At 32.7% G+C, this 26,342-nt stretch overlaps 1 long non-coding RNA gene across 2 annotated transcripts; it reads right to left on the reverse strand.

Annotated features, from left to right (window-relative positions):
• Positions 1-22,987: 22,987 nt before the first annotated feature.
• On the reverse strand, positions 22,988-25,432 carry LOC122062424. Of its 2 annotated transcripts, none has more exons than XR_006134946.1 (4): positions 24,292-25,432; positions 24,162-24,221; positions 23,768-24,095; positions 22,988-23,280 (listed from the first exon to the last, which is right to left on the reverse strand). It is a non-coding gene; the product is annotated as an uncharacterized LOC122062424 (long non-coding RNA). The 2 variants fall into 2 exon arrangements; XR_006134947.1 differs by lacking the exon at positions 22,988-23,280 and adding an exon at positions 23,351-23,408.
• Between the last annotated feature and the right edge of the window lie 910 nt (positions 25,433-26,342).

Consider the following 26,342-nt stretch of genomic DNA (forward strand, 5'->3'; position numbering starts at 1 on the left):
TGCTGCTATTTTCAAACCTATAAAATAACATAGCATTAGAAAAAAAAACTGTCTAGTGACGTTTGTGAGCTATGTTGTGCAAAAATCCCATGCTCACCAGGTGATCTCAAGATCAAGTCTCTTTGTTGTTACCTACTTCCCCCCGTTAAAAAAAATTGCTATCAGAGCCAAAGCTATAAGTTTGAATACTTAGCAAATACTATCTATTACTGGACTTTGAATGTCGTTGTCTCCTCGTAGTTGTGGCTGTGGTGTCTATACCATTTCAGAGAACAACTGTCCGACGAAGTTATTTTTATTAAATTGTTTTACTTTTTTGTATTTTTTCATTTTTCTTTTGTTGTTATTTTTATACCTATAAAATAAAATAACATTAAAAAGGAAAAATTGTCTAATGAAGTTTGTGAGTTGTGCTGTGCAAAAATCCTATGCTCACTCGGATGTCTCGAGATCGAGTCTCCTGGCTGTTACCCTACTTCCTCTCGTTAAAAAAAAATTCGTATCAGAGCCAAAGCCATAAGTTTGAATACTTAGCAAATACTATAGATTATTGGACTTTAAATGTCATTATCTTCTCGTAGTTGTGGCTGTGGTTTATACACCATTTCAGAGAACAACAACTGTCCATCAAATTTATTTTTATTAAATTGTTTTACTTTATTTTTATATTTTTTATTTTCTCTTTTGCTTTTTTTAAACCCATAAAATAAAATAACATTAAAAAAAAAACTGTCTTGCGAAGGTGGTGAGCTATGGTGTACAAAAATCTCATATTCACCAAGAGGACTCGAGTTCGATCTACTTACTGTTACCTGCTTCCCTCCTATTCACCATTGAAGAGGTTAAAAAAACCTCATGAGTTGGACTACTAATTGGTATCAGAGAACAACTGTCCTGCGAAGTTATTTTTATTTTTATTTTTTATATTTTTATATATTTTTTTCTTTTGTTGTTATTTTTAAACCTGAAAAAAAAAAAAAAAAACTAGCTGACGAAGTTAGTGAGTTGTGGGGTACAAAAATCCCATGCTTACAAGGAGGCCTTGAGTTTAAGTGACCTTGCTTTTACAAAACTTCCCTCCGCTAAAATAACAAAAAAGTTGGTATCAGAGTGAAAGCCATAAGTTAGAGACTTAGTAAATACTATAGATTATTGGACTTTGAATGTTGTTGTCTCCTCGTAGTTGTGGTTGTGGTGGATACACCATTTCAGTCAACAATAACTGTCCTGCAATAATATATTTATTTATTTATTTATTTTTATTTTTTATTATTTTATTATTTTTTAAATTTAAATTTTTACTTTTATTTTCAATTTTTTTTTCTTTTGCTTCTATTTTTAAAGCTCTCAAAAAAAAATAAAAAAATTTCCTGATAAAGTTGCTGAGTTGTGGTTTACAAAATCTCATGCTCACCAGGAGGTCTCGAGTTCGAGTCTCCAGTCTATTACCTACTTCCCTCCATTTTAAAAAAAAAATTGTGTCAAAGCCAAATCCATAAGTAAGTTTGAGTATTTAGCAAACACTAGAGATTATTTGACTTAGAATGCCATTGTCTCCTTGTAGTTGTGATTGCGGTGTATACACCATTGAAGAGGTGAAAAAAAAAAAAAAAAAACCTATAGAGTTGAATTAACAATTGGTATCAGAGAGCAACCACTATCCTACAAAGTTATTTTTATTTAATTATTTAATTTTTTATTTTTATTATTAGTTTTTTACCTTTTTTTAATTTTAATTATTTTATTTTATTTTTATTTTGCATCTTTTTAACCTTATCAAAAATATATATCTAACGAAGTTGGTGTGCTGTGGCATGAAAAAATTCCTTGCTCACCAGGAGGTTTCGAGTTCGAGTCTCCTGTTTGTTACCTAATTCCCTTCATTAAAAAAAAAATAGTATCAAAGTAAAATCCAGAAGTTTGATTACTTAGCAAACACAAGAGATTATTGGACTTAGAATGCCGCTGTCTCCTTGTAGTTGTGATTGTGGTGTATGCTCCATTGAATAGGTTAAAGAAAACCTAAAGAGTTAGACTAACAATTGGTATCAGAGCACAAAAACTGTTCGACAAAGTTATTTTTATTAAATTTTTTTACTTTTTTTTTATTTTTTTTATTTTTCTTTTGTTGCTATTTTTAAACCTATAAAAGAAAATAACTTTAAAAAAGAATTCTGATGAAGTTGGTGAGCTGTGGTGTGCAAAAATTCCATACTCACCAGGAGGACTTGAGTTCGAGTCTCCTTAGTGTTACCTACTTCCCTCCCTTAAAAAAAATTAATTTGTGGACTTAGAATGCAGTTGTCTCTTCGTAGTTGTGGTTGTGGGGTATACAACATTGAAGAGGTTAAAAAAAAAACCTAAAGAGTTAGACTAACAATTGGTGTTAAAGAACAACTACTGTCTGATGAAGGTTTTTATTTTTTTTTATTTTTTTTTGTATTTTATATATTTTTTTTCTTTTGTAGCTATTTTTAAATTGTAAAAAAAAAATTACCTGGCGAAGTTGGTGAGCTGTGGTGCAAAAACCTAAAGAGTTAGATTTACAATTGGAATCAGAGAATAACAACTATCTTGCAAAGTTATTTTTCTTAATTTTATTTATTATATTTTTTAAATTTGAATTTTTAAATTTTATTTTTAAATTTTTATAATTTTTTCTTTTTTTTCTTTTGCTACTATTTTTAAACCTATTAAAAAAAATTATTTGATGATGTTGGTAAGCTGTGGTGTGTGAAAATCCCATTCTCACTACCTACTTCCCTTCGATAAGAAAATAAAATAAAATTTGTTAATAGAGCCAAAGCCATAAGTTTAAGTACTTAGCAAACACTTCAAATTATTGGACTTAGAACGCCATTGTCCCCTTGTAGTTGTGGTTGTGGTGTTTACCTTACTGAAGAGGTTAAAAAACAACCTAGAAAGTTAGACTAACAATTGGTATCAGAGGACAATAACTGTCCTGCAAAGTTATTTTAATTTATTTGTTTTACTTATTTTTTAAAAAATTTTATTTTTATTTTTTTTCTTTTGCTTCTATTTTTAGCTCTGTCAAAAAAAAAACTATCTGACGAAGTTGGTGAGATGTGGTTTACAAAAATCCCATACTCACCAAGAGGTCTAAAGTTCGAGTCTCCTGTCTGTTATCTAGTTCCCTCCATTAAAAAAAAATTGTATCAAAGCCAAAGCCATAAGTTTGAGTACTTAGCAAATACTAGAGATTAATAGAAAAATACTAGAGATTATTGGACTTAGAATGCCGTTGTCTCCTTGTAGTTGTTGTTGTGGTATATACACCATTTTAAAGAACAACAACTGTCCAACGAGTTATTTTTATTTATTTTTTTTACATTTTATATTAATTATTATTTTAATTATTTTATTTATTTTAATTTTAATTTTTACTTTCATTTTAGTTATTTTTCTTTTGCTTATATTTTTAAACCTATCAAGAAAAAAAACTGTCTAATGAACTTGGTGAACTGTGAAATGCAAAAATCCCATACTCACCAGGAGGTCTGGAGTTCGAGTCTCCAGTCTGTTACCTAGTCCCCTTCATAAAAAAAAAATTGGTATCGAAGCCAAAGCCATAAGTTTGAGTACTTAACAAACACAAGAGATTGTCTTCTTGTAGTTGTGGTTATGGTGTATACACCATTTTAGAGAACAACAACTATTCGGTGAAGTTGGTGAGCTGTGGTGTGCAAAAATCCCATGTTCACCATCGATCTCCTTACTGTTACCTACTTCCCTCCTATACACCATTGAGGAGGTTAAAAAAAACCTCATGAGTTGGACTATTAATTGGTATCAGAGAGCAACAACTATCCTACGAAGTTATTTTTATTTTTATATATAAATTTATTTTTTTTTTGCTGTTAGTTTTAAACCGGTCAAAAAAAAACTGGCTGACGAAGTTATTGAGTTGTGGAGTGCAAAAATCCCATGCTCACAAGGAGGCCTAGAGTTCGAGTGTCCTTGATTTTACATACTTCCCTCCGCTAAAAAAAAAATTTGGTGTTAGAGCAAAAGCCATAAGTTCGAGTACTTAGTAAACCCTATAAATTATTGGACTTTGAATGTTCTTGTCTACTCGTAGTTGTGGTTGTGGTGGATATACCATTTTAGTAAACAACAACTGTCCTGCAATGTTATTTTTATTTATTTGTTTTATTTTTTATTTTCATTATTTCTATTTTTATTTTTATTTTTTTTCAAAATTTAAATTTTTACTTTTATTTTCAATTTCTTTTCTTTTGCTTCTATTTTTAAACCTGTCAAAAAAAAAAAAAAACTGTCTGACTAAGTTGGTGAGTTGTGGTTTGCAAAAATCCTATGTTCACCAAGAGGTCTCGAGTTTGAGTCTTCTGTCTATTACCTAATTCACTTCTTAAAAAAAAAAAATTAGTATCAGATTCAAAGCTATAAGTTTGAGTACTTAGTAAACACAAGAGATTATTGTCTTCTCGTAATTGTGGTTGTGGTGTATACACCATTGAAGAGATTAAAGAAAACCTAAGGAATTAGACTAACAATTGGTATCTGAGCACAACAACTTTCAGACAAAGTTATTTTTATTATTTTTATTTTTATTTTAGTTTTAATATGTTTTTCACTTTTTATTTATAAATTTTTTCTTTGCTGCTATTTTTAAACCTATAAAAAAGAAACTGTCTAGTGAAGTTTGTGAGCTACGGTATGCAAAAATCCCATGCTCACCAGGTGGTCTCGAGATCGAGCCTCTTGACTGTTACTACTTCCCTCTGTTAAAAAAAAATTGGTATCAAAGCTAAAGCCATAAGTTTGAATACTTAGCAAATACTATAGATTATTTGACTTTGAATGTCGTTGTCTCCTCGTAGTTGTGATTGTGGTGTATATACCATTTCAGTGAACAACAACTATCTGGTGAAGTTATTTTTATTAAATTTTTTTTTTTCATTTTTTCTATTCCTACTATTTTTAAACCTATAAAAAAATAACATTAAAAAAAACTGTCTAGTGAATGTTGTGAGTTGTGGTGTGTAAAAATCCCATGTTCACAGGATGTCTCGAGATCGAGTCTCTTGGCTGTTACCAACTTCCCTCCATTAAAAAAAAAAAAATTGGCATCGGAGCCAAAACCATAAGTTGGAATACTTAACAAATACTATAGATTATTGGACTTTGAATGTCATTGTATTCTCGTAGTTGTGGTTGGGGTGTGTACACCATTTCAAAGAACAGAAACTGTCCGGTGAAGATATTTTTATTAATTTTTTTTACTTTTTTTTTTCTCTTTTGTAGCTATCTTTAAACCTATAAAAGAAAAAAAAAACTGTCTAACGAAGTTGGTGAGCTGTGGTGTGCAAATATCCCATGTTCACCAAGAGGACTCGAGTTTGAGTCTCCTTACTGTTACCTACTTCCCTCCTATCCTTGAAAAGGTTAAAAAAAAAACCTCATGAGTTCGACTATTAATTTGTATCAGAGAACAATAACTGTCCTGCGAAGTTATTTTTATTTTTATTTTTTTATATTTTTATGTATATTTTTTTTTCTTTTGCTATTATTTTTAAACCTGTCAAAAACTGTCTGGAGAAGTTATTTTAAATTGTTTTATTTTTTTTTATTTTTATTTTGTTGCTATTTTTAAACCTATAAAAGAAAATAACATTAAAAAAAAAAATCTGTCTAACGAAGTTGGTGAGCTGTGGTGTGAAAAAATCTCATGTTCACCAGGAGAACTCGAGTTCGAGTCTCCTTACTTTTACCTACTTCACTCCGTTAAAAAAATAATAAATTGGTAACGGAGCTAAAGCCATAAGTTTGAGTACTTAGTAAACCCTAGAGATTATTGGACTTAGAATGCAGTTGTCTCCTTGTCGTTGTGATTATGGTGTATACACCACTGAAGAGGTTAAAAACAAACCTAAAGAGTTAGACTAACAATTGGTGTTAAAGAACAACAACTATCTGATGAAGTTTTTTTTATTTTTTTGTTTATTTTATTTTTTATTTTTATTTTATTTTATTTTTATTTTTTTATTTTTTATTTTTTATTTTTTATTTTTTTATTTTTTATTTTTTATTTTTTATTTTTTTATATTTTATATTTTTTTTCTTTTGTAGCTAATTTTAAGCTTATACAAAAAATTGTCTGGCAAAGTTAGTGAGCTGTGGGGTGCAAAACCTAAAGAGTTAGACTAACCATTAGTATCAGAGAATAACAACGGTCCTGCGAAGTTATTTTTATTAATTTTATTTCATAAATTTTAATTTTTAAATTTTATTTTAATTTTTTTATTATTTTTTTTCTTTTGTTGCTATTTTTAAATCTATTAAAAAAATTTCTGGCGATGTTGGTAAGCTGTGGTGTGCAAAAATCCCATGCTCACTACTTACTTCCCTCTGTTGAAAAAATAAAATAAAATTTATTAACAGAGCCAAAGCCATAAATTTGAGTACTTAACAAACACTAGAGATTATTGGACTTAGACTGCCATAGTCCCCTCGTAGTTGTGGTTGTAGTGTATATACCACAGAAGAGGTTAAAAAAAAAAAACCTAAAGAGTTAGACTAGCAATTGGTGTTAGAGGACAATAACTATCCTGTGAAGTTAATTTTATTTATTTTTTTTTAAATTATAATTTTATTTTTAATTTTAAATTTTTTTCTTTTGCTTCTATTTTTAAACTTGTCAAAAAAATTGTCTAACGAAATTGGTGAGCTGTGGTTTGCAAAAACCCTATGTTCATTAAGAGGTCTCAAGTTCAAGTCTCCTGTTTGTTACCTAGCTCCCTCTGTTAAAAAAAAAATTGTATCAGAATCAAAGCCATAAGTTTGAGTACTTAGCAAACACTAGAGATTATTGGACAAACACTAGAGATTATTAGACTTAGAATGCTGTAGTCTCCTTGTAGTTGTGGTTATGGTGTACACACCATTTCAGAGAACAACAACTGTCCAACGAATTTATTTTTATTTATTTGTTTTAATTTTTATTTTTATTTATTTTATTTTTATTTTATTTTAATTTTTACTTTATTTTTTTTTCTTTTGATTCTTTTTTTAAACCTATTAAGAAAAAATAACTATCTAACAAAGTTGGTGAGCTGTGGAATGCAAAAATCCCATGCTCACCAGGAGGTCTTGAGTTTGAGTCTCCTGTCTGTTACTTAATTCCCTTTGTTAAAAAAAAATTTGGTATCAGATCCAAAGCCATAAGTTTGAGTACTTAACAAACACAAGAGATTATTGGACTTAGAATGTCATAGTCTCCTCGTAGTTGTGGTTGTGACATATATACCATTGAAGAGGTTAAAAAAAACCTAAAGAGTTAGACTAACAATTGTATCAGAGCATAAAAACTGTCCGGTGAAGTTATTTTTTATTTCTATTTAAGTATTTAATTATTTATTTTTAAATTTTTTATTTTAGTTTTTATATTTTTTTACTTTATATTTTTATTGTTCTTCTTTGCTGATATTTTTCAACCTATAAAAAAACCTGTCTAGTTAAATTTGTGAGCTATGGTGTGAAAAAATCCAATGCTCACTATGAGGTCTCGAGTTCAAGTCTCCTGGATGTTACCTACTTCCCTCTTATACACCACTGAAAAGGTTAATAAACAACCTAATGAGTTGGATTAACAATTGGTATCAGAGAACAACAACTGTCCTACAAAGTTATTTTTAATTATTTGTTTTATTTTTTTATTTTTTACTTTTGTTTTTAAAAATTTTAAATTTTATTTTTTTTATTTTTTAATATATATATTTTTTCTTTTACTATTATTTTTATACCTATCAGAAAAAAAACTATCTAACGAAGTTGGTGAGCTGTGTGATGTGCAAAAATCCAATGTTCACTTGGTCTCGAGTTTGAGTCTCCTTGCTATTACCTACTTCCCTCCATTAAAATAAAATATTGGTTACAGAGCCAAAGCCATAGGTTTAAGTACTTTGTAAACCCTAGAGATTATTGAACTTAGAATGTCGTTGTCTCCTCATAGTTGTGGTTGTGGTGTATACACCACTGAAGAGGTTAAAAAAAAAAACCGAAAGTGTTAGATTAACAATTGGTGTTAGAGAACAACAACTGTCTTGCAAAGTTATTTTTATTTTTTCATTTATTTTTTTTTACTTTTAAAATTTTTAACTTTTAATTTTTTTATGTTTTTATATATTTTTTAGTTTTTTTCTTTTTCTGCTATTTTTAAACCTAAAAAAAAAATTGCCTGGCAAAGTTGGTGAGCTGTGGGGTGCAAAAACCTAAAGAGTTAGACTAATAATTGGTATCAGAGAACAACAACTGTCCTACAAAGTTATTTTTATTTATCAGTTTTGGGTTGGGGTTTTCTGGTCGGACACCCCATATGGTATCTTTTGAGGGGTTTCTTTTGCATCGTAGGATCTGAAATATATAGATATAATGTATTTATTTAGAATAAAACATTATACAATAATATGAAAGACAATTACCAAAACCTTATTTGTATATTCGTATATGAATCTAAGATTGAATAAATCGAAGCATCTGAATAGGTCGTTAGAGTTCTTGCCATAACCAATATCACTGATATTAATAAGAAATACTTAGTTTTCACAGTTCCAAGTTATAAATCTTCTGTTCTCTCCCAAGATCGAAGGAACCGATCTGTTCCTACCAAACTCCTCACTTGAAGCTAAGATCTCAAAATCACCCCAATGAGAATTTCTTCTTTGAAATTGCAGGTTCTCAAACCCTGCTTCCTCTCTCTCTCTCTCTCTCTCTCTCTCTCTCTCTCTCTCTCTCTCTCTCTTTCAAATCTACAACCCAAAGGAAACTGAGATAAACCCCTACCCTATCTCCTGAAAATCTAACCACAGAAAAAAGAACAACAAATCCTGTGAGTGTCCCCTTTCTGGCCAGCGAACTCCCTCTCAGAAAAATAAAACCTTCTAACCTGTGATTTTTGAAACTGAAACCTTTCTCTATCTATACCGAAACCCTTCTATCACAACCATTTACTCTCTGCGAAACCCTTTCTCACAAACCAGAGATTTCTCTCCCAAAATCTCTCCCTCTCCCAGCAATTCTTCTCCTAAAGTTTCTCTATTTCAGCCGAAATCTCTTCTAGTAACTTTCTTCTCAAAACCCCATTTCTCCCCGACCGTTCACACAGAGTTTTCTTCCCTCGCTTCGGAAGTTCTCGGCCAAGTCCATTAGGACCCGCTAAATCTCAAATTTGGGACCCATTTGGATTAGTGGGTAGGTGTTGATTTTAAATTCGGGTTTATTATGCCTAATTTAGGATTTTAATTACCCAATTTTTTCATATCAATTTAAATCCAAACTAGTAATATAGTTGAAAATCATCAAAGGATTTTAATGGCCTAATGTTTTCATATCTATTTAAGGGTGTCGTTATCCAAATAAGGAATTTCAGATCAATTAGATAATCCAATCATGGATTTAATTATTTTATCACCAAAAGCAAATTTTAGTAAACATGTGAATAAACTAGCAAACCGATTGCTAACCGTTTAGAAATCGTATGGAATAAATCGAAATCAAAACCGTTTAAAACCATGAAACTGAAACCATTTCAAATCGTTAAACCGAAACCATTTAAAAACTGTAGAAACCGAAACCATTTACTAAATGGTTGCAGTTTCAGAAAGTGCAACTATTTAGTAAATGGTGCGGTTATGGTTTCAGCCAAAATATATGTCAACCGAACCAATTAACACCCTTAAGTTCAGGGGTGTCAGATCCAATTAATAAATTTGTCAATAAGATATCCAATTATGGATTTAGTTATCAGTATCAGCATCCTTATCGATCTCAAATGATATTGATATGATCCTTATCGATATCGTGAAAGGATTAGTGCGTATTGTTCTTTACCGATACCGATACCGATATGATGTGGCCAATGCTATAGTTTAAGCAATGTATCCAAAATTAGAAAGAATTAAGTAGAAAATGATCTGGATAATGATGAAAACAACTAAAATAACTATAAGACATGGTGCAACCTACTCAGAAGACAACATCCCGGTTTTGATGTAGGCTTAGTGGTATTATCGAATAGCAACTGTGGAAACTGAAACTATTTACTAAATGGTAGAGGTTTCAGAAAGTGTAACCGTTTAGTAATTGTTGTGGTTATGGTTTCAGCCAAAATATATGTCAACCGAACCGAACTGAACCAATTAACACCCTTAAGTTCAAGGGTATCGATATCCAATTAATAAATTTGTCAAATCCAAAGAAATGATCATCCGATCAATAAGAATGCCTCAAACACATTCATATTGATTTAGGGGTATCAGTACACAATAAGGAGATCTGAACAACCTAGGAAATAAGCTTTTATAATTCCATTATCTTAAGGTTCTTGAAAATTTGACTCAATTCTGAATTTTGAGAGAAAAAAAAAAGTAACATGACTGAAAGACATGGGGTACGTATTTAATAAGCGAGAATTTGAATGACTCAATTGCTTCCATGTCAATGACTCTGGTTCCAAAGTTATCCAATTAGTGAATTTCCGATCAATTAGATATCCACTCATGGATCTAGTGATTGAAATCATTCTACCGTATCGGTCTTGACTACTATTGATATTGCTAAGGATTACTGCAAATCGATCACTTTTGCCCTTGTTTTTTCAAGAAAGTATAATTTTACTGTTTTACTCCTAAGATGATACAGCTAATCAATAATTCAGTCTTTACCGATATTGATCTAATGCTGCTGATATGATAGCTGAAACAAGGTGTGTCAATCCATTGGGCCTAGCTGGGCATAGTGGGCCTATGTCCTCGGACCATGACCTACCTATTTAAGGAATGAGTCGGTCTCGGTCGGTATCATGTTGGGCTCGATCAGGTTTTTGGCTTTAAATCATCAATAGTTTTGAAAATATATTACACTTAATTGCAATCAATAATTGATAAAAATATCAATATATATACCCTATTCTATCCCAAAAAAAAAAACAAAATACCTATATAAATGGTCGGGCTAAATGTGTCGATTTAAGTGGGGCTTGTAAACAAGCCAGGCCGGTCAGGAGGTACATCGGGCTGTTATCTTGCACCGTGTACTACCTATTTATAAACGGGCCGGGCTTAGGTCCGACACGTTTATTAATTGGGTCAGTCCAAGTCTGACCATAAACTTATTGGGCTCGGGACATTTGCACAATGTACTGCCTGTTAGTTTAAACGTGTTTTAAATGCAGTTGCCACTTGCAACAATATATAATGCGTTTTTCCATATGCCTCTATGCAATGCGGGAAAAAATGGGAATGGCCGAACCAAACGTTTAAAACACGTATGCATTTTTTAAGGGTAAAATAGGAATTTTTTCTTACTAATTATAAAAAAAAAAAACTAAAAGAAACAAAACGTTTAAAACACATTTCCCCAATCCTCTTATTCCTCATTTCCTCTTAACCCTTCTTCTCTGTTGGTCAATCGAAGAAATTAGAGATTCAGAGTCTTCCTCCTAACACTTCTTCTCCATCAGTCCTTAGAATCAGAAAAAAGAAGAAGAAGAGACAACTCGCAGGTCGCAAGTCACAAGTCACAAGTTGCAAGACTCGCAACTTGCAAGTCGATCGAAGAAGACGGCGACAGTAGCAGTAGCAGGTCATCAGGCGTTGACAACAGCCGATCAAAGGAAACCCTCTTCTTCTACCTCTTCCTCAGTCCTCACCGCATTGTAGTCGATTAGAAATCGTACAGTAGGCTACTAACAGGCCATCGACAGTAGTCTCAAAGTAGTGGACTCTGCCATAGGTAGTGATACCTATTGGTTATATCCTCATCTTCTTCTTCCTTCACTGTTCAGAAGAAATTCCATCTAGCTTTTATCTCCAACCGTGGCCTGCCATGGGTGAATTCTGCCCTTTGCTTTTGTGTTTACTTCCTATCTATCATTGTTAGTATCACTCACTTGATGTTTTGTAGGTTTACTTTATGTTTACTGTCCTGTGGTTTTCTATTTTATCTATTCGGAGTTGCAGAAGGAACCTCTGCCCTTAAAATTTAGTCGAACATTCCCTCATTTTTTTTTCAAATTTACTCATTTCTAACCAAGCAGGGTAGTGTTCAAGGACTGGGCACTTCTAGAAATGAGTTACTGAAACGACTATTTTTTAAGCATCAACCCAATGATGAACCTGAATAAAATACAAACTTTTCATGGCTTGTACAAACCTAATGCCCCAAAAACTACAAATTGTGGTTTGATTGATCAACTAATAGCATGATTGGCCAATCAATAGCCTACCAATAATGTGCAATATCATTTGATTTTCTGATCAAATTAGACCATAATGTTGGACCAAGCTGCATTCCTTATAACATGATTTTGATTGATGTTTCAAAACTGTCAACAACTGATATGAACATGACACATTTATTCTATTTGTATATCTTTGGTATAATTTTGATGCTTCCGACATACTTTCAAGGTACAATAGTTTTGAACCCAACAGATTGAAATATCGGCATTTTGCATCCCTTTTTCTTTTCATTTACTAATCTATGGTTTAATTTTTCTGAAAGGAATTTACTCATCGTCCACTGTTCCTCCAATGGATGCCTTCAGCTTAAATGGATTGTCCCTATTCCCTACCCCTATTTTTAGGTTTAAGGTTGACCAGAATTAGAGCAGCCACACAGGGTTACAAAATGGCCTATCTTTCCATTGTGATACATGATAATCCATTCATTCATTTTTTTTTTTAATGTACCACTAGCCTATTTACTGTCTTTCCATTGGTTTGGTTTAGATTTGGTTTGCTGTAAATTGATTCATAATACATTAATTATTCTATTTGTTGAGATTGGAATGGATGTTCGATTATATTATGTAGGTATTTCAAAGTTGAGCTACCTGAGTATAAGTAAAATGGTGAGACCTAAGGATAAATTTTGGGAACATGTACAACAACGTGGTCTGGGCCGTTTCACATGTAACTATTGTGGATTTAATTATTCTGGGAGTGTTTCATGAGTGAAGGCTCATTTAGCTTGTCAATCTGGACATGATGTTTAAATTTGCACCCAAGTTCTTGAGCACATTCAAGTTGATGCCCTGGCAGAATTTAATTTGAGTATATCTGCTAAGAAAAGGAGTGATACTCTTGAAAGTTGAATGGGTTTCACAAGTAGCACACCTTCTATGCCTCAGGTTAGGAATACACATCAACCCACAATGGTAGAGATGGCTGCTAAGCAAGACAAGAAGTCATTGGACATGTTGGTAATTGATTTTTTTGTCAATAATAACATTTCCTTCAATGTTACTCAGACAAATTCTTTTATTGAGATTCTAAGGGGTGCATGTGCATATGGCACAAGTTAAGTTGTCCCTAGTTATAGCAATCTTCGGACCAGTTTGATTCCTGAAAAAAAAAAAAAGCAGAAATCATGCAATATGTTAGCAACATAAAGGCGATATGGGGTATCACAGGTTTCACAATTATGTCCGATTCTTGGACTGACATAAAGAAGAGATCGTGGGTCAATGTGATTGCTTACTCTCCTAGGGGTGCTATGTTTTTAAAATGTATTGAGTGCGGTATAAATAGATTAACATCAACATTTCTTTTTAATGAAATTTCTGATGTCATTGAAAAAGTTAGACCAAACAATGTTGTGCAATTTATTTTAGATAATGGTTCTAATTTTTGTTCTTGTGGTGATATGTTGGCTGGAAAATGACGTCATATATATAGAACAAATTGTATTGCTCATGGGATTAATCTGCTTTGAAAGATATTCACAAAAAATGTTAAATGTGTGAGGGAAATTATAGAAGATGAAAAAATTGTAGTGGATTATATTCACAGGCACACAGGTATTGTAGCATTGATGAGGAAATTCACCAACAATAGAGATATCAAGCAGCCTTGCAAGACAAGGTTTGGTACTTTTTTTTTATGATGTAGTCTCTTATTGTTGTTGAGAATGAGTTCAGGCTTTTTGTTGCATCATCTGAGTGGAGAGCCTTTCAATACAATAGAGCTAAAATGGAAGTGAGAACTGTTGGGATAATTCAATTAGATACATTTTGGAAGGGGACAAAGGAAGTTATTGCTTTCATGGAGCCACTTATTCTCATTCTTCGCCTTGTTGATTCAGATGGTTCTACTGCAAGTTACTTATATGAAACAACAGAAAGGGCAAAAAACATTGAGGAAATTTGTGGAGAAGGATGGAGGGAAGTATTTTTTCCATAATGGACTTGTTTTAATATAGGTTAGAGAAGAACATTATTCATCATGTTCATGTCTTTGGTGCACTTTTGAATCATTTTATTATGTTTGGTGGTCGACTTGATATTGATGGAACTAAATTTATGAATGCATAAAAATTTATTATGGATATCATGGTTCCTTTAGAAGATTGTGAGCAATTCATCCAAGAAGTCATTGATTATCGAATGAAAATTTCATTGTTGTTCAATATGATAGGGCAGACAATGATGAAAACTAACCATCTAAGAAAGTGACTTAGTTAATTAATTTATTCTTATATTATTTTAATTAAATATAGCATTCCTATACACCATTGAAGAGGTTAAAAAATAACCTCATGAGTTGGACTATTAATTGGTATCAAAGAACAACAACTGTCCTGCGAAATTATTTTTATTTTATTTGTTTATATTTTTATATATTTTTTTATTTTACTGTTATTTTTAAACCTGTCAAAAAAAAAATTGGCTGATGAAGTTAGTGAGCTGTGGGGTGCAAAAATCCCATGCTCACAAGGAGGTCTCGAGTTCGAGTGTCCTTACTTTTACCTACTTCCTTCCACTAAAGAAAAAAATTTTGGTATCAGAGCGGAAGCCATAAGTTCAAGTACTTAGTAAACACTATAGATTATTGGACTTTGAATGTCGCTGTCTCCTCGTAGTTGTGGTTGTAGTGTATACCCCATTTCAATGAACAACAACTATCCTGCAAAGTTATTTTTATTATTAGTTTTATTTTTTATTTTTTATTTTTTTTTATTTTTATTTTTATTATTTTTTTAAATTTAAAATTTTACTTTTATTTTCAATTTTTTTCTTTTACTTCTATTTTTAAACCTGTCAAAAATAAGAAATAAAAAAACTATCTGATGAAGTTGGTGAGTTGTGGTTTGCAAAAATTTCATGCTCACCAGGAGGTCACGAGTTCGAGTCCCTTGTCTGTTACCTACTTCCCTCTATTTAAAAAAAAATTATCATAGCCAAAGCCATAAGTTTGAGTACTTAGCAAACACTAGAGATTATTGGACTTAGAATGCTGTTGTCTCCTTGTGGTTGTGGTGTATACACCATTGAAGAGGTGAAAAAAACCTATAGAGTTAAATTAACAATTAACAACCAATATCCCACAAATTTATTTTTATTTTTATTTTTATTTTTATTTTTATTATTATTTTTTTTTACTTTTTTTTTATTTTAATTTTACTTTTATTTTTATTTTGCCTCTATTTTTAAACCTGTCCAAAAAAAAAATCTCTCTGACGAAGTTGGTGAGCTATGGCCTGAAAAAATCTCATGCTCACTAGGAGGTCTTGAGTTCGAGTCTCCTGTCTATTACCTAATCCATTCTTTAAAAAAAAAAAAAAAATTAGTATCAGAGTCAAAGCCATAAGTTTGAGTACTTAGCAAACACAAGAAATTATTGGACTTAGAATGCCGCTGTCTCCTCGTAGTTGTGGTTGCGGTGTATACACCATTAAAGAGGTTAAAAATAAACCTAAAGAGTTAGACTAACATTTGATATCAGAGGATAACAACTGCCTTGCAAAGTTATTATTATTTATTTTTTTTATTTTTTTTTTAATTTTAATTTTTTCTTTTTTTCTTTTGCTTCAATTTTTAAACCTATCAAAAAAATATATATATTTGACGTTAGTGAGCTGTGGTATGCAAAAATCCCATGCTCACCAGGAGGTCTTGAGTTCGAGTCTCCTATCTATTAACTAATTCCCTTCGTTAAAAAAAAAATTGGTATCAAAGCTAAAGCCATAAGTTTGAGTACTTAGCAAACGCAAGAGATTATTGAACTTAGAATGTCGTTGTCTCTTCGTAATTGTGGTTGTGGTATATAAACCATTGAAGAGCTTAAAAAAACCTAAAGAGTTAGACTAACAATTGGTATAAGAGCACAAAAACTGTCCGACAAAGTTATTTTTATTGTTTTATATTTTATTATTTATTTTAATATTTTTTCTTTTTTATTTTAGTTTTTATATTTTTTTAATTCATATTTTATTTTTTTTCATTGTTACTATTTTTAAACCTATAAAAAGCCTGTCTAATGAAGTTTGTGAGCTATGGTGTAAGAAAATCCCATGCTCACCAGGAGGTCTCGAGTTCAAGTCACCTGGTTGTTACCTACTTTTCTCTTATACACCATTGAAGATGTCAAAAAACAACCTAATGAGTTGGACTAACAATTTGTATCAGAGAACAACAACTGTCCTGCGAAGTTATTTTTATTGATTTGTTTTATTTTTTTTTTTTTTACTTTATTTTTTAATATTTTACTTTTTATTTTTTTGTATTTTTATATTTTTTTTTATTTTGCTGTTATTTTTAAACCTGTCAAAAAAATTGTCTATGAAGTTGGTGAGCTGTGGTGTGCAAAAATCCAATGTTCACCAGGAGGTCTCAAGTTTGAGTGTCCTTGCTGTTACCTACTTCCCTCCGTTAAAATAAAAAGTTGGTTACAGAGCCAAAGCCATAAGTTTGAGTACTTAGTAAACCCTAGAGATTATTGAACTTAGAATGTCGTTGTCTTCTCGTAGTTGTGGTTGTGGTGTATACATTACTGAAGAGGTTAAAAAAAAAACCAAAAGAATTAGACTAATAATTGGTGTCAGAGAACAACAATTGTCTCGCGAAGTTATTTTTATTTTTAATTTTTTTATATTTTTAAATTTTTTATATATTTTTTATTTTTTTCTTTTGCTGCTATATTTAAACCTATAAAAAAAATTTGTCTGGCGAAGTTGGTGAGCTGTGGGGTGCAAAAACCTAAAGAGTTAAACTAACAATTGGCATCAGAGAACAACAACTGTTCGGTGAAGTTATTTTTAATTATTTTTTTTATTTTTTATTTTTATTAATTTTATATTTTAAAATTTTAATTTTTACTTTTTTTTTTCTTTTGCCACTATTTTTAAACCTATTAAAAAATTATCTAGTGAAGTTGGTAAGCTATGGTGTGCAAAAATCCCATGCTCACTACCTACTTCTCTCCGTTAAAAAAATTAAAATAAAATTTGTTAACAGAACCGAAGCCATAAGTTTGAGTACTTAGCAAACACTAGAGATTTATTTGACTTAGAATGCCGTTGGCCCCTCGTAGAGGTGGTTATGGTGGATATACCACTGAAGAGGTTAGGAAAAACCTAAAGAGTTAGACTAACAATTGGTATCGGAGGAGAATAACTGTCCTACGAAGTTATTTTTATTTAATTGTTATATTTTTTATATTTTTTTATTTTTTTAAATTTTAATTTTTACTTTTTATTTTTTTCCTTTGAGTTTGAATACTTAGCAAACACTAGAGATTATTAGACTTAGAATGCCGTTGTCTCCTTATAGTTGTGGTTGTGGTCTCAAAAAGAGTACACTTTTGACAGTTTCCCGACCTCAATCATTCCATCTTGAGTTCTTTCCACAACGATCGACAAAGTGGCACAAAAAGGCATTGCACTTTCACGTTGCGCATTTAATATTGCTGAAGCGCGGAATAGCGCTGCTTGGCTGCAGCTCTCCTCCCATCCCCTGTTTCGCTCCGGCCATCCACCTTCCGGTTGAGAGGAGGCTTGCTTGTTCGCTCACCTCAGCTATATAGCTCTCTTATAGCTATACTTCTAATGAAAATAAGACAATTATCATTGCCTTCCGGGTTAATTTCCAGCACTAATTCCTACACTTGATCGGTCTCATATGTGACCAACAAAGAGCTGGTTCAACACGCACGGCTTAAACGCTATTCTAAGAAAGCAGGCAGTCTACTCATGTACTCTAGCTTCGCTAATGAGATAAGATAGTTGTTGGCTTACTTGCTTGCTTGGCTAGCTAGTTTGGTGGGGAGCAGAGCTCTTGCTCTGCCTCTCGTGCTATCGCCTCTTTAGTGCAGGGTGCATGGCTCCTAGCCCCTTCCTTTGCGTTTATTGATAGAGATAGAGGCGAGACATACGGATTTTTGGCCTATGCTAGGGTGTATACACCATTTCAGAAAACTACTGTCTAACGAAGTTATTTTTATTTATTTTTTTTTACTTTTTATTTTTATTATTTTTATTTTTATTTATTCTATTTTTTAAAATTCTATTTTTATTTTTTTTTTATTTTGCTTCTATTTTAAACCTATAAAAAAATAGTCTAATGAAGTTGGTGAGTTGTGGCATGCAAAAATCTTATGCTCACCAGGAGGTCTTGAGTTCGAGTCTCCTATCTGTTACCTAATTCCCTTCGTTAAAAAAAATAAATAAATAAAAAATAATTGTATCAGAGCCAAAGCCATAAGTTTGAGTACTTAGAAAACACAAGAGATTATTGGACTTAGAATGCTATTGTCTCCTCGTAATTGTGGTTGTGATATATATACCATTGAAGAGGTTAAAAAAAACCTAAAGAGTTAGACTAACAATTGGTATCAGAGCTCAAAAGTTGTCCAGCGTAGTTATTTTTATTATTTCATATTTTATATTTATTTTTTTATTATTTTTTTTATTTTTTAATTTTTTTAATTTTTTTAATTTTTTACTTTATATGTTTTATTTACTGCTATTTTAAACCTATAAAAGAAACATGTCTAGAAAAAATTATGAGTTGTGATGTGCAAAAATCTCCTACTCACCAGGAGGTCTCGAGTTCGAGTGTCCTTGCTTTTAGCTACTTCCCTCTTATACAATTAAAAAATAACCTAATGAGCAGGACTAACAACTGGTATCAGAGAACAATAACTGTCCTGTGAAGTTATTTTTATTGATTTTTTTTTTAATTTTATTTTATAAATTATCCTTTTTATTTTTAATATTTTTATATTTTTTTTCTTTTGCTACTATTTTTAAACCTGTAAAAAAAAACTATCTAATGATGTTGGTGAGCAGTGGTGTGCAAAAATCCAATGTTCACCAGGAGGTCTTAAGTTTGAGTCTTCTTTTTGTTACCTACTTCTCTCTATTAAAAAAATTGATTATAGAGCCAAAGCCATAAGTTTGAGTACTTAGTAAACCCTAGAGGTTATTGGACTTAGAATGTCATGTCTCCTTATAGTTGTAGTTGTTTAACTGGTGTTAGAAAACAACAACTGTCTTGCGAAGTTCTTTTTTATTTTTTTTCTTTTGCTGCTATTTTTAAACCTGTAAAAAAAAATTTGTCTACCAAAGTTGGAAAGCTGTGAGGTGCAAAAATCTAAAGAGTTAGACTAACAATTGGTATTAGAGAACAACTGTCCTGCGAAGTTATTTTTATTTCTTTATTTTATTTTTTATTTTTATTTATTTTATTTTTAAAATTTTAATTTTTACTTTTTATTTTCTTTTCTTTTGTTTATATTTTTAAACCTATCAAAAAAAAAAAAAACTTTCTGACGAAGTTTGTGAGCTGTGGTGTGCAAAAATCACATGCTCCCTAGGAGGTCTCGAGATCAAGTCTCATGGCTGTTACCTACTTTCCTGTTTAAAAAAAAAAAAAAAAAATTGGTATCAAAGCCAAAGCCATAAGTTTGAGTACTTAGCAAATTCTATAGATTATTGGATTTTGGATGTCGTTTGTCTCCTCGTAGTTATGATTGTGATGTATACACCACTGAAGAGGTTAAAAAAAAAAACCTAAAGAGTTAGACTAACAATTGGTGTCAAAGAACAACTGTCTCGCGAAGTTATTTTAATTTATTTATTTATTTGTTTTTATTTTTTATTTTTATTTTTTTATATTTTTTCTATTGCTGCTATTTTTAAAACTAAAAAAAAAAATTCTTGTGAAGTTGGTGAGCTGTGGGATGCAAAAACTTAAAGAGTTAGACTAATAATTTGTATCAGAGAACAACAACTATCCTGCGAAGTTATTTTTATTTATTAGTTTTATTTTTTATTTTTATTAATATTTTAAATGTTTTAAATTTTATTTTTTAAAATTTAAAATTTTACTTTTTATTTTAATTTTTAAATTTTAATTTTTTTTTTTTTGCCACTATTTTTAAACCTATTAAAAATAATTTATCTGGTGAAGTTGGTAAGCTATGGTGTGCAAAAATCCCATGGTCACTACCTACTTCCCTCTGTTAAACAAATTAAATAAAATTTGTTAATAGAGCCAAAGTCATAAGTTTGAGTACTTAGCAAACACTAGCGATTATTGGACTTAGAATGCCATTGTCCCCTCATAGTTGTGGTTATGGTGTATACACCACTGGAGTGGTTAAAAAAAAAAACCTAAAGAATTAGACTAACAATTGGTAGTAGAAGACAACAACTGTCCTGCGAAGTTATTTTTTATTTTATTTTATTTTTTATTTTTAATAATTTTATTTTTTAAAATTTAAATTTTTACTTTTTTTTTCTTTTGCTTCTATTTTTAAACCTATAAAAAAAACTGTCTAATGAAGTTGGTGAGCTGTGGTTTGCAAAAACCCCATGCTCACCAATAGGTCTCAAGTTTGAGTCTCCTGTCTGTTACCTAGTTCCCTCCATTAAAAAAAAATTTGTATCAGAGCCAAAGCCATAAGTTTGAGTACTTAGCAAATACTAGAGATTATTAGACAAACACTAGAGATTATTGGACTTAGAATGTCGTTGTCTCCTTGTAGTTGTGGTTGTGGTGTATACACCATTTCAGAGAACAATAGTTGTCCGATGAGTTATTTTTATTTATTTGTTTTACTTTTTATTTTTATTATTTTTATTTTTATTTTTATTTATTTTATTTTAATTTTAATTTTAATTTTTTGCTTTTGCTTCTATTTTTAAACTTGTCAAGAAAAAAAATTATCTGACGAAGTTGGTGAATTGTGGCGTACAAAAATCCCATGCTCACCGAGAGATCTCGAGTTTGAGTCTCCTATCTGTTACCTAATTTCCTTCGTTAAAAAATGGTATCAGAGCCAAAGCCATAAGTTTGAGTACTTAGCAAACACAAGAGATTATTGGACTTAGAATGCCATTGTCTCCTCGTAGTTGTGGTTGTGGTATATACACCATTGAAGAGGTTAAAAAAAAACCTAAAGAGTTAGACTAACAATTGGTATCAGAGTACAACTGTCCGGCGAAGTTATTTTTATTATTTTTTTTTTTTGAATTTATTTTTTATTTTATTTAATTATTTAGATTTTTATTTTTTATTTTTTATTTTAGTTTTTATATTTTTTTACTTTTTATTTGCTACTATTTTTAAACCTATAAAAAAACATGCCTAGCGAAGTTTGTGAGCTGTGGTGTGCAAAAATCTCATGCTCACCAGGAGATCTTGAGTTTGAGTCTCCTGGCTGTTACCTACTTCCCTCTTATACACCATTGAAGAGGTTAAAAAACAACCTAATGAGTTCAACTAACAGTTGGTATCAGAGAACAATTGTCATGCGAAGCTATTTTTATTGATTTGTTTTATTATTTTTTTTTACTTTTATTTTTTAAAATTTTACTTTTTACTTTTTACTTTTTTATATTTTTATATATTTTTTTCTTCTGCTGTTATTTTTAAACATGTGAAAAAAAAAAATTGTCTAACAATGTTAGAGAGTTGTGGGGTGCAAAAATCCCATGCTCACAAGGAGGTCTCGAGTTCGAGTGTCCTGGCTGTTACCTACTTCCCACCACTAAAAAAAAATTGCTATCAGAGCCAAAGCCAAAAGTTTGAGTACTTAGCTAATACTATAGACTATTGGACTTTGAATATCGTTGTCTCCTCATAGTTGTGGTTGTGGTGTATACACCATTTCAAACAACAACAACTGTCCGGTGAAGTTATTTTTATTTATTTGTTTCACTTTTTTTATTTTTTCTTTCGCTATTATTTTTAAACATATAAAAAAAAAAAAAAAAAAAACTGTCTAACAAAGTTGGTGAGCTGTGTTGTGCAAAAATTCAATGTTCACCAAGAGATCTCGAGTTCGAGTCTCCTTGCTATTAACTACTTCCCTCCGTTTAAAAAAAAAAATTTGGTTGCAGTGCCAAAGCCATAAGTTTGAGTACTTAGTAAACCCATCAGCAAAGACCACAGGATGCTTATCTACTTTGCATGATAGCTCGCTATGTTCTTCAGATTCCTGGACGTGGTGCACCACTTATTTTGATAGAAGTGGTAAAGTAATTGAAGGAAGGAGGAGATATCATCCCCACGGTCCTTGCAAAGACAATTAAGAGATTTGATGACATGAGCCACAACCGTAAATTTGGAATTGATCATTATCAAGGAAGTCCTGTTATCTTTCAACTTTGGCTACTTGAGAAATTGAAATTGACCAAGCCGTTAAATGGACGCCAACTTGGAGTTCTTTACTACTAAGACAAGAGGAAAGCTTCAGAATTCAAGCTCATCATTGATTGGAAAGAGTGCCTACAAGGAAGAACTGCACGGGATATTGCATAGAGATGCACATGGTGGTCACAAGAGGATTTTCTAGTGAAGACCCCCTAGATGCGACTATGTCAAGTTGATGGGATTGACTCATACGTCCTTTTACTTACCCACTAACATCAGCCAATACACGAACTGGAAGCAGAGGACCCAAAGGAATTGGTGAACTTCTACCCACCCCAAGAATTGTCTCCCCACATTGTCGCCTACCTATCCTGTCTGTGGTAGGAAAGTTATTTCCATTCTATGTAATTCACTTGCTAGTAAAGTAAGGTAATATTTATATTTTCGTGTTATTCTGATTATTCTAATGAAGACTTGAGTTGTGGAATAATTAATTGTGCCTAAAAATTCAAAAAAAAAAAGGAGATTTTCTTTATGTTAAAGATATATTTTCATTCATAAAATGCCAAGTTTGGTAGTACAAAAGGTAAAAAAAAAAAATTATGAATGAACATGGGGAGGGAAAAAGAAAATATACATATACATATGCTTGTGTTTGCAAGAACAAGAAGAACAGATCCCTAAGAATCAACATCCTCATCCGATCCATACTCAGGGTCATTCTCAGGGAACATCAAGGAGTTATCAAGAGCCAATCCCGAGTTTGCCATCCTCCGAGTAAGATTCAGAATCTAAGTGTCTCGCTGGGCAAGCTCTTACTACTAAGAGCTAACTTATCTCCTCAAAGAAGCATTCTCCCCATCCTGGGAAATATAAGGATTGGTCAAAATAAGAGCAAATAAAGAAGGACAAGGTTAAGGAAACAATGATACTTTGCGGAGCACCACCTCACATAGACCCTGGTGCATTCACCTGAGGTCAGCGTAGGCCTCTGGACCATGTCAATCAAAAGAAGTTAAAGGACAATCAAATGAGAAGTATTTGGACAATCACACAATCATAGGGGATGGGCAGCCCAAGGGAAGCATCTCTATCCAATCTGCATTCAAGGAGTTGCGGGATACCAGGGTTGGCTGCATCAGGATAAGACCAACCTAGGAAGCCATGAAAAGGGATAGTGGCCATGTTGTGAGTTCCACCTGTAGCAGTGGAAGGCCCGACAAAGGAGGGGCTAGCAGCACCTGATTATGGCCGAACAGAAGAAGGGGTTGTATGGTGTGTCCTCCACTGAAAGAACATCAATAAGAAGGACTTCAAATATGAAAAGGAAATTCAAGAAGGGAAACATACCATGGGGCCCGTAGGACCAAAGGGGACGCAAATTGTCTCCTCAAGGAAGGAGGCCCATTCATGTCTAGGAAGGAGGCATCCCATACTTCTTCAGCCAATCCCTCGACCTAGTCCTCCGGGATGAACCCTGGATGATGCATAGTAGGAGGAGGGAGACGAGGAAAGCGTAAATCAATATCAAACCACTGGAGAGTGACCTGCTCCCCCAAATATCAGGCGTGGCCCCAAAGACCCTTGTACAGAACTCTGTTCTTAATCAAGTATCTGGCCCAAGCAATCTCCTCGACGATGGGGAACTCAAAATGCCGATATGGTCTCCAGATAGCCCCTACAAGTTCAGAAGAAGTAAGTAGAGCACAAGGCAAAGGGAAACTCAGTGCCAAATATGACTTACCTCTGTAAGCTCATTCAGAAGAGAACGAGCGGTGATACCCAAATGCTCGTAGCGTCAGAGCTAATTTAAAAAATCAAAGTTAGGAAGTGCAACCAAATAAAAGGAAAGGTATATATGGATGGGAAATTACCTGGATAATGTAGCCCGCTCCCTTGAGGCCACGATCTCCATATACTAGAAGGTCAAGAGACTGCAACAGATATGCATAGGCTACTCCGCCCCAATCCAAAGCATCTATCTCCCAAAGATTCTAGAAAAGGGCAGCCACGTGGATATCTATCCAGCCTCGGAGGTCGTCGAAAAGACACTGACCCACAGCATACAAAAGGAAAGAGCGAGTGAACTGCGTCATTGTGCCAGGATTCACCCTCAGACTGGGTCTCCACTAGCGAGCACTAATCTCACACAGATGAACATATTTCTGGTCAGCCTGAATGGCAACACCTATCAAGTTTATGAAGTCCTCTGCCTCCAAGGTCTTAGGCAGGATTAGTGGCCTCCCCCCAAATGGTATGCCTATCAAGGCATAGAAGCATGAAGGCGTGATGGTGATCCCGCTTGTAGGGGGATGGAAAGATGAGTACTCAGCCACCATCGTTCAATCAAGCCTCCTACCAATCCCGGACTAAACTTTTAGGTCTCCAACGAGGCTAGTCTACTCAGGTAAGAAGTATCTACAATCTGCTTAACTCTATAGGGAAGTACCCTATACCAATCCCAGGCTGGGTTTGGGTGGCCGTATCTGGCCAATGCGGGTCGTTCTTCCCCACGGGGCACCTAAAAATAAATAAAAAATAAACAAAAAAATAATAAATAAAAATAAAATGCATGATTTTTCAAAATAAAGACTTACCTATGTGCCCCATATGGAGTTACATATGTGACCCCGGGTCTTCTAGAGCATCCATCCAGCATACCAATCTGTGGGACCCTCGTCTCCCCAAGCTAAAGTACCACAACTCTTTGCGCCATCTAGTCGGCACCTTCCGGGAGTCCTCTTCTTTCTCTTAGTCATAATTTTTTTAAAATTACAGAGAGCCCTACGAAATTTCAAAATTTGAAAAAAAAAACCCAAAAAGATTTCAAATTCTAAAAAAACATCTCCCTCCTCAAGATCATCAAAGAGAAGATGAATATCTTCAAAGAGCTTCAAGGAAAACTCGAAGATCTTCAAAGAAATTCAACCAAAATGCAACAAACTTCAAATCTTCAAAGAAATCCAAAAACTGAGCTGACCCACCCCAACACTCACTCTCAACCTGGAAAATCAGAATGAGAAGTGAGTGGGGGGGACCATTTTATGGTTCAAAATTCGGATTTAAAAAAAAAAATCTTTAATATTCCACAAGATACAAAATGCAAATCAAATTCATGTGGAAGGTAAAATTCAAAGCACCCTCATATGGAAGGTAAAACTCAATTCAAATCACATTCATGTGGAAGGAAAAGTTCAAATTGCATTCATGTGGAAGGTAAAATTCAAAGCACATTCAAATCAAATTCATGAGGAAGGTAAAATTCAAATCACATTCATGTGGAAGGTCAAATTCAAAACACATACAAATCAAATTCATGTGAAAGCAAAACTCAAATCAAATCCAAAGCAAATCAAAGATTCCAATTCAAAGATCCAAAATCAAGAATCCAAATCAAAGAGAAAAATAAGAAAGAAAGAATCTCATTGAACAGGCCCCAGGCGGCCCAAACTCATTGAACTGACCCCAAACGGTCCAATCTCATTGAACCGGCCCAGGCGGCCCAATTTATTGAACCGGCCCCAAGTGGCCCAATCCCATTGGTCAATTCCATGGACTGACGGAAGGAAGCCTAGCCTAGGAAGGTCAAAATTCAAGTATTAACATCTTCTGTAGGGAGGGCTCAATTCTCTGCAAGTGATGGCTCAAGAATAATTTCAAGTACTAACATCTTCTATAGGGAAGGGTTAAATCTCTGCAAACGATGACTCAAGAACAAGCTCAAGAATTAACATCCTCTGCAGGGAGGGCTCAAATCTCTGTAAACGATGACTCAAGAATAATTTCAAGTACTAACATCTTCGGCAAGGAGGGCTCAAATCTCTACAAATGATGGCGAAAGAACAAAATCAAGAATTAACATCTTCTACAGGGAGGGCTCAAATATCTGCAAAACGATGGTTCAACATCTTCTAATAGGATTGAA

This window comes from Macadamia integrifolia, unplaced genomic scaffold (assembly GCF_013358625.1).
Source record: "Macadamia integrifolia cultivar HAES 741 unplaced genomic scaffold, SCU_Mint_v3 scaffold1025, whole genome shotgun sequence".
NCBI classification, from domain to species: domain Eukaryota; kingdom Viridiplantae; phylum Streptophyta; class Magnoliopsida; order Proteales; family Proteaceae; genus Macadamia; species Macadamia integrifolia.